Source organism: Leuciscus leuciscus (genome assembly GCF_965113295.1).
Source record: "Leuciscus leuciscus genome assembly, chromosome: 5".
In the NCBI taxonomy this organism is placed as follows: Eukaryota; Metazoa; Chordata; class Actinopteri; order Cypriniformes; family Leuciscidae; genus Leuciscus; species Leuciscus leuciscus.
Window position 1 is genome coordinate 14,187,227 of NC_138729.1, and position 20,603 is coordinate 14,207,829.

A 20,603-nucleotide genomic window follows, 5' to 3' on the forward strand; every position below is an offset into this window, starting at 1 on the left:
TCACTCAGAGCTACGAGTCATCAAAGTTCGTCGCAATGTTAAGTCTATGGGATTTTTCGGCCGCTTTTTCGCCCCTGGGGCGAACACCGTACCCCCGATCGCTTATAAAAGTCATAGCACACCTCTCCTCAATACGCTGGTCGATTTGACACCTCATTCATGGGTCTGTGACAAACGGTGCGGGACGAGTTACGCGCCAAACTTTTGTCCAGAATAATAATAATAATAAGAATAATAATAAGTATGGAGGATAACAATAGTGTTGCTTTGAAAAGCACCACTAATAAGTATGGAGGATAACAATAGTGTTGCTTTGAAAAGCACCACTAACTAGAATGTACATTTCCTGAAGAAAATGTGAAGTGGTGCTTGCAGTGGCAAAACTCGCCACTGGGCAGATGCTAACACAATTAACATGTTGTGATACCATGATATACCACGTTTTAGCATTATTTACCACGATTTACCATGTTTCTAAGATGATTTACTACGATTTACCACATTCCAGCATGATTTACTATGATTAACATGTTGTTAAAATGATGCTAGCATGATTAGCATGTTGTTAACATGATTAGCATGTTGGTAGCATGATGCTAGCCTGATCAGCATTTTGCTGGCATTTTTTTAGCTAGATGCTAACATGATTAGCATGTTGCTAACATGTTTTTAACCAGATGCTAACATGATTAGCATTTTGCTAGCATTATGCTAGCTTGATTAACATGTTGTTAGCATGATGCTAGCTTGATTAGCATGTTGCTAGTATTAAGCTAGCTTGATTAGCATGTTGCTAGCATTATGCTAGCTTGATTAGCATGTTTGCTAACATGATGCTAGCTTGATTAGCATGTAAGTAGCATAATGCTAGCATTATTAGCATTTTGCTAACTTGATTAGCATGATGCTAGCTTGATTAGCATGTTGCTAGCATGTTTTTAGCTAGATGCTAACATGATTAGCATGTTGCTATCATTATGCTAGCTTGATTAGCTTGTTGCTAGCATGATGCTAGCTTGATTAGCATGTTGCTAGCATGATTAGCATGTTGCTAGCATAACGCTAGCTTGATTAGCATGTTGCTAGCATGATGCTAGCTTGATTAGCATTTTGCTAGCATTATGATAGCTTGATTAACATGTTGCTAGCATTATGCTAGCTTGATTAGCATGATGCTAGCATGATACTAGCTTGATTAGCATGTTGCTAGCATGATTAGTATGTTGCTAGCATGTTTTTAGCAAGATGCTGTTGCCAGGTGGTTGCTAGGGTTTTCTGGGTGGTTGCTATGGTGTTGCTAGGCAGTTGCTAAGGTGTTCTGGGTGGTTGCTAGGCAGTTGCTAGGGTATTCTTGGTGGTTGCTAGGCAGTTGCTAGGGTGGTTGCTAGGGCATTGCTAGGTGGTTGCTATGGTGTTGCTAGGCAGTTGCTATGGTATTCTGGGTGGATGCTAGGGCGTTGCTAGGCAGTTGCTAGGGTGTTCTGTGTGGTTGCTAGGCGTTCTGGGTGGTTACTAGGCAGTTGCTAGGTGTTCTGGGTGGTTGCTAGAGTTTTTTGGTGGTTAATAGAGCATTTCTAGACGTTGCTAGGGTGTTCAGGGTGGTTGCTAAGGTATTTTTGGTAGTTGCTATGGTGTTACCAGGTGGTTGGTAGTTGTCAAATATGGTTACTATGGAGTTTTTATAGAGTTCTTAATCTTTAATAACGAGTTCCTTCAGTACGGCACTCGGCCTGCGGCCTCGTGCCTATGGCCGAATAGGCACAAGCATGGAGCAATATCGCAAGGCTACGAGTGTGATATTGCTTTAAAAAATGTAAAAAAAAAGTTATATTATTTATTGGTTTAGGGTGGTTGCTAGGGAGCTCAGAGTGGTTGCTAGGGTGCTGTAACTGGTTGCTAGGGTGTGGCTATGAAGATTTTAGGCCATTACTTATTGGCTGCTTGATAATATAAATCCTCTGAGGGAGAGAGAGAGGCAGAGAAACGCAGGGGTGTCAGGCCCTTTGGAGTGGTGTGTGTGAAAACGGCAGTTGGGATTCAAATGTTTTTAGAACTCCCCATGTTAAGTCAATGGGACTTTTTTGGCCGCTTTTTCGTCCGCTGTGTGAACATCGTACACCCGATCGCTTAGAAAAGATATAGCACACCTCTCCTCAATGAGCCGCTCGATTTGACACCTCACTCAGGGGTCTGTGACAAACGGTGCGGGGCGCATTACGCGCCAAACTTTGTGTGGAATAATAAGAATAAGAACTAGATGCGAAAGTTCGTCGAGACAAACTTTAAGTTGGCTTGAGAAAGTTTGGACCAGAACGTTTTTTGCTAGGCGGTTGCTAGGATTTTATGGGTGGTTGCTATGGTGTTCCTAGGGTATTTTGGGAGGTTGCTAGGGTGTTCTGGGTGGTTGCTAGGTGGTTGCTAGGGTGTCCTGGGTGGTTGCTAGGGTCTTTTGGGTGGTTGCTAGGTGGTTGCTAGGGTCTTTTAGGTGGTTGCTAGGCGGTTGCTAGGGTGTTCTGGGTGGTTGCTAGGGTTTTTTGGGTGGTTGCTAGGGTATTCTGGGTGGTTGCTAGGCGGTTGCTAGGATATTTTGGGTGGTTGCTAGGGTCTTTTGGGTGGTTGCTAGGGTGTTCTGGGTGGTTGCTAGATGGTTGCTAGGGTGTCCTGGGTGGTTGCTAGGGTCTTTTGGGTGGTTGCTAGGCGGTTGCTAGGGTGTTCTGGGTGGTTGCTAGGGTGTTTTGGGTGGTTGCTAGGGTCTTTTGGGTGGTTGCTAGGTGGTTGCTAGGGTCTTTTGGGTGGTTGCTAGGCGGTTGCTAGGGTGTTCTGGGTGGTTGCTAGGGTATTTTGGGTGGTTGCTAGGGTCTTTTGGGTGGTTGCTAGGCGGTTGCTAGGGTGTTCTGGGTGGTTGCTAGGGTCTTTTGGGTGGTTGCTAGGCGGTTGCTAGGGTGTTTTGGGTGGTTGCTAGGGTCTTTTGGGTGGTTGCTAGGCGGTTGCTAGGGTCTTTTGGGTGGTTGCTAGGGTGTTTTGGGTGGTTGCTAGGGTATTCTGGGTGGTTGCTAGGCGGTTGCTAGGGTCTTTTGGGTGGTTGCTAGGCGGTTGCTATGGTGTTCTGGGTGGTTGCTAGGGTGTTTGGGTGGTTGCTAGGGTATTCTGGGTGGTTGCTAGGCGGTTGCTAGGGTGTTCTGGGTGGTTGCTAGGGTCTTTTGGGTGGTTGCTAGGGTCTTTTGGGTGGTTGCTAGGGATTCTGGCTGGTTGCTAGGCAGTTGCTAGGGTGTTATGGGTGGTTACTAGGATGTTTTGTGTGGTTGCTATGGTGTTGCTAGGGTCTTTTGGGTGGTTGCTAGGGTGTTTTGGGTGGTTGCTAGGGTGTTCTGGGTGGTTGCTAGGCGGTTGCTAGGGTGTTATGGGTGGTTACTAGGATGTTTTGTGTGGTTGCTATGGTGTTGCTAGGGTATTTTGGGTGGTTGCTAGGGTCTTTTGGGTGGTTGCTAGGGTGTTTTGGGTGGTTGCTAGGTGGTTGCTAGGGTGTTCTGGGTGGTTGCTAGGATATTTTGGGTGGTTGCTAGGGTCTTTTGGGTGGTTGCTAGGGTGTTCTGGGTGGTTGCTAGGTGGTTGCTAGGGTGTTCTGGGTGGTTTCTATGGTATTCAGAGCGGTAGATAGATAGATACACACACACACACACACACACACACTCAAACAGACTACCTCGCTCACACACTCACTCAGACACACACACACACACACACTCAGAGTTTATGAGTTTAGAGTTTATAAGTGTATAAATTGATGAGTTTATAAGTGTACAAGTTTTTGAGTTTAGAGTTTATAAGTTTAAATGAGTTTAGAGTTCAGAGTTTATTAATTTATGAGTTTAAGAGTTCATAAGTCTATGAATTCATGAGTTTATTAGTTAATTAGTTATTAAATTTAAGTTAATTAGTTTATAAGTGTATGAGATTAGAGTTTTTTTAGTTTAAATGAGTTTCATTGGCTAATATATATAGAATGGCAGTTTGGTTTAGTTTTCAAGGGATTTAGATTTGAATTTTTGTCGGTTGGTGAGTTTGAATTTTTTTAGAATGCCCAATGTTAAGTCAATGGGAGTTTTTCCGAGTTTTGATCGTCATTTGTAGGAAAACCGTAAGTCCGATCAGTCTGAAAAGATATAGCATATAGCTGCAGATCAGTTTGAGTGTCTGAGCCGAGTTTGAAGTATGTAGAGTTAAAGCTCTAGGGCGAGTTTGAGTCAACAGTTTTAGTAAGAAGAATAATAATAATAACTAGATGCGAAAGTTCGTCGAGACAAACTTTAAGTTGGCTTGAGAAAGTTTGGAGCAGAACGTTTTTTGCTAGGCGGTTGCTAGGATGTTGCTATGGTGTTGCTAGGGTATTTTGGGAGGTTGCTAGGGTGCTCTGGGTGGTTGCTAGGGTGTCCTGGGTGGTTGCTAGGGTCTTTTGGGTGGTTGCTAGGCGGTTGCTAGGGTCTTTTGGGTGGTTGCTAGGCGGTTGCTAGGGTGTTCTGGGTGGTTGCTAGGGTCTTTTGGGTGGTTGCTAGGTGGTTGCTAGGGTCTTTTGGGTGGTTGCTAGGCGGTTGCTAGGGTGTTCTGGGTGGTTGCTAGGGTCTTTTGGGTGGTTACTAGGCGGTTGCTAGGGTATTTTGGGTGGTTGCTATGGTATTCTGGGTGGTTGCTAGGGTCTTTTGGGTGGTTGCTAGGCGGTTGCTAGGGTGTTTTGGGTGGTTGCTAGGGTATTCTGGGTGGTTGCTAGGCGGTTGCTAGGATATTTTGGGTGGTTGCTAGGGTCTTTTGGGTGGTTGCTAGGCGGTTGCTAGAGTATTTTGGGTGGTTGCTAGGGTATTTTGGGTGGTTGCTAGGCTATTTTGGGTGGTTGCTAGGGTCTTTTGGGTGGTTGCTAGGCGGTTGCTAGGCTATTTTGGGTGGTTGCTAGGGTCTTTTGGGTGGTTGCTAGGCGGTTGCTAGGGTATTTTGGGTGGTTCTATGGTGTTCTGGGTGGTTGCTAGGGTCTTTTGGGTGGTTGCTAGGCGGTTGCTAGGGTGTTTTGTGTGGTTGCTAAGCGGTTGCTAGGGTCTTTTGGGTGGTTGCTAGGGTGTTTTGGGTGGTTGCTAGGGTATTCTGGGTGGTTGCTAGGCGGTTGCTAGGGTCTTTTGGGTGGTTGCTAGGCGGTTGCTATGGTGTTCTGGGTGGTTGCTAGGGTGTTTTGGGTGGTTGCTAGGGTATTCTGGGTGGTTGCTAGGCGGTTGCTAGGGTGTTTTGGGTGGTTGCTAGGGTATTCTGGGTGGTTGCTAGGCGGTTGCTAGGGTCTTTTGGGTGGTTGCTAGGGTCTTTTGGGTGGTTGCTAGGGTGTTCTGGGTGGTTGCTAGGCGGTTGCTAGGGTGTTATGGGTGGTTACTAGGATGTTTTGTGTGGTTGCTATGGTGTTGCTAGGGTATTTTGGGTGGTTGCTAGGGTGTTTTGGGTGGTTGCTAGGGTGTTCTGGGTGGTTGCTAGGCGGTTGCTAGGGTGTTATGGGTGGTTACTAGGATGTTTTGTGTGGTTGCTATGGTGTTGCTAGGGTATTTTGGGTGGTTGCTAGGGTATTTTGGGTGGTTGCTAGGGTGTTCTGGGTGGTTGCTAGGCGGTTGCTAGGGTGTTTTGGGTGGTTGCTAGGGTCTTTTGGGTGGTTGCTAGAGTCTTTTGGGTGGTTGCTAGGGTGTTCTGGGTGGTTGCTAGGTGGTTGCTAGGGTGTTCTGGGTGGTTGCTATGGTATTCAGAGCGGTAGATAGATAGATACACACACACACACACACACACACACTCAGAGTTTAGAGTTTATAAGTGTATAAATTGATAAGTTTATAAGTGTACAAGTTTTTGAGTTTAGAGTTTATAAGTTTAAATGAGTTTAGAGTTCAGAGTTTATTAATTTATGAGTTTAAGAGTTCATAAGTCTATGAATTCATGAGTTTATTCATTCATTAGTTATTAAATTTAAGTTAATTAGTTTATAAGTGTATGAGATTAGAGTTTATTAGTTTAAATGAGTTTCATTGGCTAATATATATAGAATGGCAGTTTGATTTAGTTTTCAAGGGATTTAGATTTGAATTTTTGTCGGTTGGTGAGTTTGAATTTTTTTAGAATGCCCAATGTTAAGTCAATGGGAGTTTTTCCGAGTTTTGATCGTCATTTGTAGGAAAACCGTAAGTCCGATCAGTCTGAAAAGATAAAGCAACTAACTTCAGATCAGTTTGAGTGTCTGAGCCGAGTTTGGAGTATGTAGAGTTAAAGCTCTAGGAGGAGTTTGAGTCAACGGTTTTTCACAGAAGAATAATAATAATATTAATAATAATAAGTTTAAATAGGATTTCAATATGTTGGCTTTCTCAAGCCAACTTAACTAGATGCGAAAGTTCGTCGAGACAAACTTTAAGTTGGCTTGAGAAAGTTTGGACCAGAACGTTTTTTTGCTAGGCGGTTGCTAGGATGTTGCTATGGTGTTGCTATGGTGTTGCTAGGGTATTTTGGGAGGTTGCTAGGGTGTTCTGGGTGGTTGCTAGGTGGTTGCTAGGGTGTCCTGGGTGGTTGCTAGGGTCTTTTGGGTGGTTGCTAGGGTATTTTGGGTGGTTGCTAGGCGGTTGCTAGGGTGTTCTGGGTGGTTGCTAGGGTGTTTTGGGTGGTTGCTAGGGTGTTTTGGGTGGTTGCTAGGGTATTCTGGGTGGTTGCTAGGCGGTTGCTAGGATATTTTGGGTGGTTGCTAGGGTCTTTTGGGTGGTTGCTAAGCGGTTGCTAGGGTGTTCTGGGTGGTTGCTAGGGTGTTTTGGGTGGTTGCTAGGGTATTCTGGGTGTTTGCTATGTGGTTGCTAGGATATTTAGGGTGGTTGCTAGGGTCTTTTGGGTGGTTGCTAGGCGGTTGCTATGGTATTTTGGGTGGTTGCTAGGGTATTCTGGGTGGTTGCTAGGCTATTTTGGGTGGTTGCTAGGGTCTTTTGGGTGGTTTCTAGGCGGTTGCTAGGGTATTTTGGGTGGTTGCTATGGTATTCTGGGTGGTTGCTAGGGTCTTTTGGGTGGTTGCTAGGCGGTTGCTAGGGTGTTTTGGGTGGTTGCTAGGGTGTTTTGGGTGGTTGCTAGGGTATTCTGGGTGGTTGCTAGGCGGTTGCTAGGATATTTTGGGTGGTTGCTAGGGTGTTTTGGGTGGTTGCTAGGGTGTTCTGGGTGGTTACTAGGATGTTTTGTGTGGTTGCTATGGTGTTGCTAGGGTATTTTGGGTGGTTGCTAGGCGGTTGCTAGGGTGTTTTGGGTGGTTACTAGGATGTTTTGTGTGGTTGCTATGGTGTTGCTAGGGTATTTTGGGTGGTTGCTAGGGTCTTTTGGGTGGTTGCTAGGCGGTTGCTAGGGTGTTTTGGGTGGTTGCTAGGGTGTTTTGGGTGGTTGCTATGGTCTTTTAAGGTGGTTGCTAGGCGGTTGCTAGGGTGTTTTGGGTGGTTGCTAGGGTCTTTTGGGTGGTTGCTAGGATATTTTGGGTGGTTGCTAGGGTCTTTTGGGTGGTTGCTAGGTGGTTGCTAGGGTGTTCTGGGTGGTTGCTATGGTATTCAGAGCGGTAGATAGATAGATACACACACACACACACACACACACACACACACACACACACACTCAGAGTTTATGAGTTTAGAGTTTATAAGTGTACAAGTTTTTGAGTTTAGAGTTTATAAGTTTAAATGAGTTTAGAGTTCAGAGTTTATTAATTTATGAGTTTAAGAGTTCATAAGTCTATGAATTCATGAGTTTATTAGTTAATTAGTTATTCAATTTAAGTTAATTAGTTTATAAGTGTATGAAATTAGAGTTTATTAGTTTAAATGAGTTTCATTGGCTAATATATATAGAATGGCAGTTTGATTTAGTTTTCAAGGGATTTAGATTTGAATTTTTGTCGGTTGGTGAGTTTGAATTTTTTTAGAATGCCCAATGTTAAGTCAATGGGAGTTTTTCCGAGTTTTGATCGTCATTTGTAGGAAAACCGTAAGTCCGATCAGTCTGAAAAGATATAGCATAAAACTTCAGATCAGTTTGAGTGTCTGAGCCGAGTTTGGAGTATGTAGAGTTAAAGCTCTAGGGCGAGTTTGAGTCAATAGTTTCCACAGAAGAATAATAATAATAAGTTTAAATAGGATTTCAATATGTTGGCTTTCTCAAGCCAACTTAACTAGATGCGAAAGTTCGTCGAGACAAACTTTATGTTGGCTTGAGAAAGTTTGGAGCAGAACGTTTTTTGCTAGGCGGTTGCTAGGATGTTGCTATGGTGTTGCTAGGGTATTTTGGGAGGTTGCTAGGGTGTTCTGGGTGGTTGCTAGGTGGTTGCTAGGGTGTCCTGGGTGGTTGCTAGGGTCTTTTGGGTGATTGCTAGGGTCTTCTGGGTGGTTGCTAGGTGGTTGCTAGGGTCTTTTGGGTGGTTGCTAGGGTGTTCTGGGTGGTTGCTAGGCGGTTGCTAGGGTGTTATGGGTGGTTGCTAGGGTGTTTTGGGTGGTTGCTAGGGTCTTTTGGGTGGTTGCTAGGTGGTTGCTAGGGTCTTTTGGGTGGTTGCTAGGCGGTTGCTAGGGTGTTCTGGGTGGTTGCTAGGGTGTTTTGGGTGGTTGCTAGGGTATTCTGGGTGGTTGCTAGGGTCTTTTGGGTGGTTGCTAGGGTCTTTTGGGTGGTTGCTAGGGTCTTTTGGGTGGTTGCTAGGCGGTTGCTAGGGTGTTCTGGGTGGTTGCTAGGGTCTTTTGGGTGGTTGCTAGGCGGTTGCTAGGGTCTTTTGGGTGGTTGCTAGGGTGTTTTGGGTGGTTGCTAGGGTATTCTGGGTGGTTGCTAGGCGGTTGCTAGGGTCTTTTGGGTGGTTGCTAGGCGGTTGCTATGGTGTTCTGGGTGGTTGCTAGGGTGTTTTGGGTGGTTGCTAGGGTATTCTGGGTGGTTGCTAGGCGGTTGCTAGGGTGTTCTGGGTGGTTGCTAGGGTGTTTTGGGTGGTTGCTAGGGTATTCTGGGGGGTTGCTAGGCGGTTGCTAGGGTCTTTTGGGTGGTTGCTAGGGTCTTTTGGGTGGTTGCTAGGGTATTCTGGGTGGTTGCTAGGGTCTTTTGGGTGGTTGCTAGGGTCTTTTGGGTGGTTGCTAGGTGGTTGCTAGGGTGTTCTGGGTGGTTGCTAGGGTCTTTTGGGTGGTTGCTAGGTGGTTGCTAGGGTGTTCTGGGTGGTTGCTATGGTATTCAGAGTGGTAGATAGATACACACACACACACACACACTCAGAGTTTATGAGTTTAGAGTTTATAAGTGTATAAATTGATGAGTTTATAAGTGTACAAGTTTTTTGAGTTTAGAGTTTATAAGTTTAAATGAGTTTAGAGTTCAGAGTTTATTAATTTATGAGTTTAAGAGTTCATAAGTCTATGAATTCATGAGTTTATTAGTTAATTAGTTATTCAATTTAAGTTAATTAGTTTATAAGTGTATGAAATTAGAGTTTATTAGTTTAAATGAGTTTCATTGGCTAATATATATAGAATGGCAGTTTGATTTAGTTTTCAAGGGATTTAGATTTGAATTTTTGTCGGTTGGTGAGTTTGAATTTTTTTAGAATGCCCAATGTTAAGTCAATGGGAGTTTTTCCGAGTTTTGATCGTCATTTGTAGGAAAACCGTAAGTCCGATCAGTCTGAAAAGATATAGCATAAAACTTCAGATCAGTTTGAGTGTCTGAGCCGAGTTTGGAGTATGTAGAGTTAAAGCTCTAGGGCGAGTTTGAGTCAATAGTTTTGTACAGAAGAATAATAATAATAACTAGATGCGAAAGTTCGTCGAGACAAACTTTAAGTTGGCTTGAGAAAGTTTGGACCAGAACGTTTTTTGCTAGGCGGTTGCTAGGATTTTATGGGTGGTTGCTATGGTGTTCCTAGGGTATTTTGGGAGGTTGCTAGGGTGTTCTGGGTGGTTGCTAGGTGGTTGCTAGGGTGTCCTGGGTGGTTGCTAGGGTCTTTTGGGTGGTTGCTATGGTCTTTTGGGTGGTTGCTAGGCGGCTGCTAGGGTGTTCTGGGTGGTTGCTAGGGTTTTTTGGGTGGTTGCTAGGGTATTCTGGGTGGTTGCTAGGCGGTTGCTAGGATATTTTGGGTGGTTGCTAGGGTCTTCTGGGTGGTTGCTAGGTGGTTGCTAGGGTGTCCTGGGTGGTTGCTAGGGTCTTTTGGGTGGTTGCTAGGCGGTTGCTAGGGTGTTCTGGGTGGTTGCTAGGGTGTTTTGGGTGGTTGCTAGGTGGTTGCTAGGGTCTTTTGGGTGGTTGCTAGGCGGTTGCTAGGGTGTTCTGGGTGGTTGCTAGGGTGTTTTGGGTGGTTGCTAGGGTATTCTGGGTGGTTGCTAGGATATTTTGGGTGGTTGCTAGGGTCTTTTGGGTGGTTGCTAGGCGGTTGCTAGGGTGTTCTGGGTGGTTGCTAGGGTCTTTTGGGTGGTTGCTAGGCGGTTGCTAGGGTGTTTTGGGTGGTTGCTAGGGCCTTTTGGGTGGTTGCTAGGCGGTTGCTAGGGTCTTTTGAGTGGTTGCTAGGGTGTTTTGGGTGGTTGCTAGGGTATTCTGGGTGGTTGCTAGGCGGTTGCTAGGGTCTTTTGGGTGGTTGCTAGGCGGTTGCTATGGTGTTCTGGGTGGTTGCTAGGGTGTTTTGGGTGGTTGCTAGGGTATTCTGGGTGGTTTCTAGGCGGTTGCCAGGGTGTTCTGGGTGGTTGCTAGGGTATTCTGGGTGGTTGCTAGGCGGTTTCTAGGGTCTTTTGGGTGGTTGCTAGGGTCTTTTGGGTGGTTGCTAGGGTATTCTGGGTGGTTGCTAGGCGGTTGCTAGGGTATTCTGGGTGGTTGCTAGGGTGTTTTGGGTGGTTGCTAGGGTATTCTGGGTGGTTGCTAGGCGGTTTCTAGGGTCTTTTGGGTGGTTGCTAGGGTCTTTTGGGTGGTTGCTAGGGTGTTCTGGGTGGTTGCTAGGCGGTTGCTAGGGTGTTCTGGGTGGTTGCTAGGCGGTTGCTAGGGTGTTCTGGGTGGTTACTAGGATGTTTTTTTTGGTTGCTATGGTGTTGCTAGGGTATTTTGGGTGGTTGCTAGGGTCTTTTGGGTGGTTGCTAGGCGGTTGCTAGGGTATTTTGGGTGGTTGCTAGGGTCTTTTGGGTGGTTGCTAGGGTCTTTTGGGTGGTTGCTAGGCGGTTGCTAGGGTATTTTGGGTGGTTGCTAGGGTCTTTTGGGTGGTTGCTAGGCGGTTGCTAGGGTGTTCTGGGTGGTTGCTAGGGTGTTTTGGGTGGTTGCTAGGGTATTATGGGTGGTTGCTAGGGTGTTTTGGGTGGTTGCTAGGTAGTTCTGGGTGGTTGCTAGGCGGTTGCTAGGGTGTTATGGGTGGTTACTAGGATGTTTTGTGTGGTTGCTATGGTGTTGCTAGGGTATTTTGGGTGGTTGCTAGGGTGTTTTGGGTGGTTGCTAGGGTCTTTTGGGTGGTTGCTAGGCGGTTGCTAGGGTGTTTTGGGTGGTTGCTAGGGTCTTTTGGGTGGTTGCTAGGATATTTTGGGTGGTTGCTAGGGTCTTTTGGGTGGTTGCTAGGGTGTTCTGGGTGGTTGCTAGGTGGTTGCTAGGGTGTTCTGGGTGGTTGCTATGGTATTCAGAGCGGTAGATAGATAGATACACACACACACACACACACACACACTCAGAGTTTATGAGTTTAGAGTTTATAAGTGTACAAGTTTTTGAGTTTAGAGTTTATAAGTTTAAATGAGTTTAGAGTTCAGAGTTTATTAATTTATGAGTTTAAGAGTTCATAAGTCTATGAATTCATGAGTTTATTAGTTAATTAGTTATTCAATTTAAGTTAATTAGTTTATAAGTGTATGAAATTAGAGTTTATTAGTTTAAATGAGTTTCATTGGCTAATATATATAGAATGGCAGTTTGATTTAGTTTTCAAGGGATTTAGATTTGAATTTTTGTCGGTTGGTGAGTTTGAATTTTTTTAGAATGCCCAATGTTAAGTCAATGGGAGTTTTTCCGAGTTTTGATCGTCATTTGTAGGAAAACCGTAAGTCCGATCAGTCTGAAAAGATATAGCATAAAACTTCAGATCAGTTTGAGTGTCTGAGCCGAGTTTGGAGTATGTAGAGTTAAAGCTCTAGGGCGAGTTTGAGTCAATAGTTTCCACAGAAGAATAATAATAATAAGTTTAAATAGGATTTCAATATGTTGGCTTTCTCAAGCCAACTTAACTAGATGCGAAAGTTCGTCGAGACAAACTTTAAGTTGGCTTGAGAAAGTTTGGACCGTAACGTTTTTTGATACGCGGTTGCTAGGATGTTATGGGTGGTCGCTAGGTGGTTGCTAGGGTGTCCTGGGTGGTTGCTAGGGTCTTTTGGGTGGTTGCTAGGGTCTTTTGGGTGGTTGCTAGGCGGTTGCTAGGGTGTTCTGGGTGGTTGCTAGGGTGTTTTGGGTGGTTGCTAGGGTATTCTGGGTGGTTGCTATGCGGTTGCTAGGATATTAAGGGTGGTTGCTAGGGTCTTTTGGGTGGTTGCTAGGCGGTTGCTAGGGTATTTTTGGTGGTTGCTAGGCTATTTTGGGTGGTTGCTAGGGTCTTTTGGGTGGTTGCTAGGCGGTTGCTAGGGTATTCTGGGTGGTTGCTAGGGTCTTTTGGGTGGTTGCTAGGCGGTTGCTAGGGTGTTCTGGGTGGTTGCTAGGATATTTTGGGTGGTTGCTAGGGTCTTTTGGGTGGTTGCTAGGTGGTTGCTAGGGTGTTCTGGGTGGTTGCTAGGGTATTCTGGGTGGTTGCTAGGCGGTTGCTAGGATATTTTGGGTGGTTGCTAGGGTGTTCTGGGTGGTTGCTAGGCGGTTGCTAGGGTGTTATGGGTGGTTACTAGGATGTTTTGTGTGGTTGCTATGGTGTTGCTAGGGTATTTTGGGTGGTTGCTAGGGTGTTCTGGGTGGTTGGTAGGCGGTTGCTAGGGTGTTATGGGTGGTTACTAGGATGTTTTGTTTGGTTGCTATGGTGTTGCTAGGGTATTTTGGGTGGTTGCTAGGGTCTTTTGGGTGGTTGCTAGGCGGTTGCTAGGGTATTTTGGGTGGTTGCTAGGGTCTTTTGGGTGGTTGCTAGGGTCTTTTGGGTGGTTGCTAGGCGGTTGCTAGGGTATTTTGGGTGGTTGCTAGGGTCTTTTGGGTGGTTGCTAGGCGGTTGCTAGGGTGTTCTGGGTGGTTGCTAGGGTGTTTTGGGTGGTTGCTAGGGTATTATGGGTGGTTGCTAGGGTGTTTTGGGTGGTTGCTAGGTAGTTCTGGGTGGTTGCTAGGCGGTTGCTAGGGTGTTATGGGTGGTTACTAGGATGTTTTGTGTGGTTGCTATGGTGTTGCTAGGGTATTTTGGGTGGTTGCTAGGGTGTTTTGGGTGGTTGCTAGGGTCTTTTGGGTGGTTGCTAGGCGGTTGCTAGGGTGTTTTGGGTGGTTGCTAGGGTCTTTTGGGTGGTTGCTAGGATATTTTGGGTGGTTGCTAGGGTCTTTTGGGTGGTTGCTAGGGTGTTCTGGGTGGTTGCTAGGTGGTTGCTAGGGTGTTCTGGGTGGTTGCTATGGTATTCAGAGCGGTAGATAGATAGATACACACACACACACACACACACACACTCAGAGTTTATGAGTTTAGAGTTTATAAGTGTACAAGTTTTTGAGTTTAGAGTTTATAAGTTTAAATGAGTTTAGAGTTCAGAGTTTATTAATTTATGAGTTTAAGAGTTCATAAGTCTATGAATTCATGAGTTTATTAGTTAATTAGTTATTCAATTTAAGTTAATTAGTTTATAAGTGTATGAAATTAGAGTTTATTAGTTTAAATGAGTTTCATTGGCTAATATATATAGAATGGCAGTTTGATTTAGTTTTCAAGGGATTTAGATTTGAATTTTTGTCGGTTGGTGAGTTTGAATTTTTTTAGAATGCCCAATGTTAAGTCAATGGGAGTTTTTCCGAGTTTTGATCGTCATTTGTAGGAAAACCGTAAGTCCGATCAGTCTGAAAAGATATAGCATAAAACTTCAGATCAGTTTGAGTGTCTGAGCCGAGTTTGGAGTATGTAGAGTTAAAGCTCTAGGGCGAGTTTGAGTCAATAGTTTCCACAGAAGAATAATAATAATAAGTTTAAATAGGATTTCAATATGTTGGCTTTCTCAAGCCAACTTAACTAGATGCGAAAGTTCGTCGAGACAAACTTTAAGTTGGCTTGAGAAAGTTTGGACCGTAACGTTTTTTGATACGCGGTTGCTAGGATGTTATGGGTGGTCGCTAGGTGGTTGCTAGGGTGTCCTGGGTGGTTGCTAGGGTCTTTTGGGTGGTTGCTAGGGTCTTTTGGGTGGTTGCTAGGCGGTTGCTAGGGTGTTCTGGGTGGTTGCTAGGGTGTTTTGGGTGGTTGCTAGGGTATTCTGGGTGGTTGCTATGCGGTTGCTAGGATATTAAGGGTGGTTGCTAGGGTCTTTTGGGTGGTTGCTAGGCGGTTGCTAGGGTATTTTTGGTGGTTGCTAGGCTATTTTGGGTGGTTGCTAGGGTCTTTTGGGTGGTTGCTAGGCGGTTGCTAGGGTATTCTGGGTGGTTGCTAGGGTCTTTTGGGTGGTTGCTAGGCGGTTGCTAGGGTGTTCTGGGTGGTTGCTAGGATATTTTGGGTGGTTGCTAGGGTCTTTTGGGTGGTTGCTAGGTGGTTGCTAGGGTGTTCTGGGTGGTTGCTAGGGTATTCTGGGTGGTTGCTAGGCGGTTGCTAGGATATTTTGGGTGGTTGCTAGGGTGTTCTGGGTGGTTGCTAGGCGGTTGCTAGGGTGTTATGGGTGGTTACTAGGATGTTTTGTGTGGTTGCTATGGTGTTGCTAGGGTATTTTGGGTGGTTGCTAGGGTGTTCTGGGTGGTTGGTAGGCGGTTGCTAGGGTGTTATGGGTGGTTACTAGGATGTTTTGTTTGGTTGCTATGGTGTTGCTAGGGTATTTTGGGTGGTTGCTAGGGTCTTTTGGGTGGTTGCTAGGCGGTTGCTAGGGTATTTTGGGTGGTTGCTAGGGTCTTTTGGGTGGTTGCTAGGGTCTTTTGGGTGGTTGCTAGGCGGTTGCTAGGGTATTTTGGGTGGTTGCTAGGGTCTTTTGGGTGGTTGCTAGGCGGTTGCTAGGGTGTTCTGGGTGGTTGCTAGGGTGTTTTGGGTGGTTGCTAGGGTATTATGGGTGGTTGCTAGGGTGTTTTGGGTGGTTGCTAGGTAGTTCTGGGTGGTTGCTAGGCGGTTGCTAGGGTGTTATGGGTGGTTACTAGGATGTTTTGTGTGGTTGCTATGGTGTTGCTAGGGTATTTTGGGTGGTTGCTAGGGTGTTTTGGGTGGTTGCTAGGGTCTTTTGGGTGGTTGCTAGGCGGTTGCTAGGGTGTTTTGGGTGGTTGCTAGGGTCTTTTGGGTGGTTGCTAGGATATTTTGGGTGGTTGCTAGGGTCTTTTGGGTGGTTGCTAGGGTGTTCTGGGTGGTTGCTAGGTGGTTGCTAGGGTGTTCTGGGTGGTTGCTATGGTATTCAGAGCGGTAGATAGATAGATACACACACACACACACACACACACACACACACACACACACACACACACACTCAGAGTTTATGAGTTTAGAGTTTATAAGTGTATAAATTGATGAGTTTATAAGTGTACAAGTTTTTGAGTTTAGAGTTTATAAGCTTAAATGAGTTTAGAGTTCAGAGTTTATTAATTTATGAGTTTAAGAGTTCATAAGTCTATGAATTCATGAGTTTATTAGTTAATTAGTTATTAAATTTAAGTTAATTAGTTTATAAGTGTATGAGATTAGAGTTTATTAGTTTAAATGAATTTCATTGGCTAATATATATAGAATGGCAGTTTGATTTAGTTTTCAAGGGATTTAGATTTGAATTTTTGTCGGTTGGTGAGTTTGAATTTTTTTAGAATGCCCAATGTTAAGTCAATGGGAGTTTTTCCGAGTTTTGATCGTCATTTGTAGGAAAACCGTAAGTCCGATCAGTCTGAAAAGATAAAGCAACTAACTTCAGATCAGTTTGAGTGTCTGAGCCGAGTTTGGAGTATGTAGAGTTAAAGCTCTAGGGCGAGTTTGAGTCAACAGTTTTTCACAGAAGAATAATAATATTAACTAGATGCGAAAGTTCGTCGAGACAAACTTTAAGTTGGCTTGAGAAAGTTTGGACCGGAAAGTTTTTTGCTAGGCGGTTGCTAGGATGTTTTGGGTGGTTGCTATGGTGTTGCTAGGGTATTTTGGGAGGTTGCTAGGGTGTTCTGGGTGGTTGCTAGGTGGTTGCTAGGGTGTCCTGGGTGGTTGCTAGGGTCTTTTGGGTGGTTGTTAGGTGGTTGCTAGGGTCTTTTGGGTGGTTGCTAGGGTCTTTTGGGTGGTTGCTAGGCGGTTGCTAGGGTGTTTTGCGTGGTTGCTAGGGTATTATGGGTGGTTGCTAGGCGGTTGCTAGGATATTTTGGGTGGTTGCTAGGGTGTTTTGGGTGGTTGCTAGGGTGTTCTGGGTGGTTGCTAGGCGGTTGCTAGGGTGTTATGGGTGGTTACTAGGATGTTTTGTGTGGTTGCTATGGTGTTGCTAGGGTATTTTGGGTGGTTGCTAGGGTGTTTTGGGTGGTTGCTAGGGTCTTTTGGGTGGTTGCTAGGCGGTTGCTAGGGTGTTTTGGGTGGTTGCTAGGGTCTTTTGGGTGGTTGCTAGGTGGTTGCTAGGGTGTTCTAGGTGGTTGCTAGGGTGTTTTGGGTGGTTGCTAGGGTATTATGGGTGGTTGCTAGGCGGTTGCTAGGATATTTTGGGTGGTTGCTAGGGTGTTTTGGGTGGTTGCTAGGGTGTTCTGGGTGGTTGCTAGGCGGTTGCTAGGGTGTTATGGGTGGTTACTAGGATGTTTTGTGTGGTTGCTATGGTGTTGCTAGGGTATTTTGGGTGGTTGCTAGGGTGTTTTGGGTGGTTGCTAGGGTCTTTTGGGTGGTTGCTAGGCGGTTGCTAGGGTGTTTTGGGTGGTTGCTATGGTCTTTTGGGTGGTTGCTAGGCGGTTGCTAGGGTGTTTTGGGTGGTTGCTAGGGTCTTTTGGGTGGTTGCTAGGGTGTTCTGGGTGGTTGCTAGGTGGTTGCTAGGGTGTTCTGGGTGGTTGCTATGGTATTCAGAGCGGTAGATAGATAGATACACACACACACACACACACACACACACTCAGAGTTTAGAGTTTATAAGTGTATAAATTGATAAGTTTATAAGTGTACAAGTTTTTGAGTTTAGAGTTTATAAGTTTAAATGAGTTTAGAGTTCAGAGTTTATTAATTTATGAGTTTAAGAGTTCATAAGTCTATGAATTCATGAGTTTATTAGTTAATTAGTTATTCAATTTAAGTTAATTAGTTTATAAGTGTATGAAATTAGAGTTTATTAGTTTAAATGAGTTTCATTGGCTAATATATATAGAATGGCAGTTTGATTTACTTTTCAAGGGATTTAGATTTGAATTTTTGTCGGTTGGTGAGTTTGAATTTTTTTAGAATGCCCAATGTTAAGTCAATGGGAGTTTTTCCGAGTTTTGATCGTCATTTGTAGGAAAACCGTAAGTCCGATCAGTCTGAAAATATATAGCATATAGCTGCAGATCAGTTTGAGTGTCTGAGCCGAGTTTGGAGTATGTAGAGTTAAAGCTCTAGGGCGAGTTTGAGTCAACAGTTTTTAACAGAAGAATAATAATATTAACTAGATGCGAAAGTTCGTCGAGACAAACTTTAAGTTGGCTTGAGAAAGTTTGGACCAGAATGTTTTTTGCTAGGCAGTTGCAAGGATGTTATGGGTGGTCGTTATGGTGTTGCTAGGCGGTTGCTAGGGTATTCTGGGTGGTTGCTATGGTGTTGCTAAGCAGTTGCTAGGGTATTCTGGGTGGTTGCTAGGCGGTTGCTAGGGTGTTCTGGGTGGTTGCTAGGGTCTTTTGGGTGGTTGCTAGGGTCTTTTGGGTGGTTGCTAGGTGGTTGCTAGGGTGTTCTGGGTGGTTGCTATGTTGTTGCTAGGCGGTTGCTAAGGTATTTTGGATGGTTGCTAGGGTGTTGCTAGGCGGTTGCTAGGGTGTTCTGGGTGGTTGCTATGGTGTTGCTAGGCGGTTGTTAAGGTATTCTGGGTGGTTGCTAGGCGGTTGCTAGGGTGTTCTGGGTGGTTGCTAGGGTCTTTTGGGTGGTTGCTAGGGTCTTTTGGGTGGTTGCTAGGTGGTTGCTAGGGTGTTTTGGGTGGTTGCTAGGGTCTTTTGGGTGGTTGCTAGGCGGTTGCTAGGGTCTTTTTGGTGGTTGCTAGGGTGTTTTGGGTGGTTGCTAGGGTATTCTGGGTGGTTGCTAGGCGGTTGCTAGGGTCTTTTTGGTGGTTGCTAGGGTGTTTTGGGTGGTTGCTAGGGTATTCTGGGTGGTTGCTAGGGTGTTTTGGGTGGTTGCTAGGGTATTCTGGGTGGTTGCTAGGGTGTTTTGGGTGGTTGCTAGGGTATTCTGGGTGGTTGCTAGGCGGTTGCTAGGGTATTTTGGGTGGTTGCTAGGGTCTTTTGGGTGGTTGCTAGGGTGTTCTGGGTGGTTGCTAGGCGGTTGCTAGGGTGTTATGGGTGGTTACTAGGATGTTTTGTGTGGTTGCTATGGTGTTGCTAGGGTCTTTTGGGTGGTTGCTAGGGTGTTTTGGGTGGTTGCTAGGGTGTTCTGGGTGGTTGCTAGGCGGTTGCTAGGGTGTTATGGGTGGTTACTAGGATGTTTTGTGTGGTTGCTATGGTGTTGCTAGGGTCTTTTGGGTGGTTGCTAGGGTCTTTTGGGTGGTTGCTAGGGTGTTCTGGGTGGTTGCTAGGCGGTTGCTAGGGTGTTATGGGTGGTTACTAGGATGTTTTGTGTGGTTGCTATGGTGTTGCTAGGGTCTTTTGGGTGGTTGCTAGGGTGTTTTGGGTGGTTGCTAGGGTGTTCTGGGTGGTTGCTAGGCGGTTGCTAGGGTGTTATGGGTGGTTACTAGGATGTTTTGTGTGGTTGCTATGGTGTTGCTAGGGTATTTTGGGTGGTTGCTAGGGTCTTTTGGGTGGTTGCTAGGGTGTTTTGGGTGGTTGCTAGGTGGTTGCTAGGGTGTTCTGGGTGGTTGCTAGGATATTTTGGGTGGTTGCTAGGGTCTTTTGGGTGGTTTCTAGGGTGTTCTGGGTGGTTGCTAGGTGGTTGCTAGGGTGTTCTGGGTGGTTGCTATGGTATTCAGAGCGGTAGATAGATAGATACACACACACACACACACACACACACACACACACACACACACACACACACTCAAACAGACTACCTCGCTCACACACTCACTCAGACACTCAGACACACACACACACACACACACACACACACACACACACACACACACACACACACACACACTCAGAGTTTATGAGTTTAGAGTTTATAAGTGTATAAATTGATGAGTTTATAAGTGTACAAGTTTTTGAGTTTAGAGTTTATAAGTTTAAATGAGTTTAGAGTTCAGAGTTTATTAATTTATGAGTTTAAGAGTTCATAAGTCTATGAATTCATGAGTTTATTAGTTAATTAGTTATTCAATTTAAGTTAATTAGTTTATAAGTGTATGAAATTAGAGTTTATTAGTTTAAATGAGTTTCATTGGCTAATATATATAGAATGGCAGTTTGATTTAGTTTTCAAGGGATTTAGATTTGAATTTTTGTCGGTTGGTGAGTTTGAATTTTTTTAGAATGCCCAATGTTAAGTCAATGGGAATTTTTCCGAGTTTTGATCGTCATTTGTAGGAAAACCGTAAGTCCGATCAGTCTGAAAAGATATAGCATAAAACTTCAGATCAGTTTGAGTGTCTGAGCCGAGTTTGGAGTATGTAGAGTTAAAGCTCTAGGGCGAGTTTGAGTCAATAGTTTTTTACAGAAGAATAATAATAATAAGTTTAAATAGGATTTCAATATGTTGGCTTTCTCAAGCCAACTTAACTAGATGCGAAAGTTCGTCGAGACAAACTTTAAGTTGGCTTGAGAAAGTTTGGACCAGAACGTTTTTTGCTAGGCGGTTGCTAGGATGTTGCTATGGTGTTGCTAGGGTATTTTGGGAGGTTGCTAGGGTGTTCTGGGTGGTTGCTAGGGTGTCCTGGGTGGTTGCTAGGGTCTTTTGGGTGGTTGCTAGGGTATTTTGGGTGGTTGCTAGGCGGTTGCTAGGGTGTTCTGGGTGGTTGCTAGGGTGTTTTGGGTGGTTGTTAGGGTATTCTGGGTGGTTGCTAGGCGGTTGCTAGGATAATTTGGGTGGTTGCTAGGGTCTTTTGGGTGGTTGCTAGGCGGTTGCTAGGGTTTTCTGGGTGGTTGCTAGGGTGTTTTGGGTGGTTGCTAGGCTATTTTGGGTGGTTGCTAGGGTCTTTTGGGTGGTTGCTAGGCGGTTGCTAGGGTATTTTGGGTGGTTGCTATGGTATTCTGGGTGGTTGCTAGGCGGTTGCTAGGGTATTTTGGGTGGTTGCTAGGGTATTCTGGGTGGTTGCTAGGCTATTTTGGGTGGTTGCTAGGGTCTTTTGGGTGGTTGCTAGGCGGTTGCTAGGGTATTTTGGGTGGTTGCTATGGTATTCTGG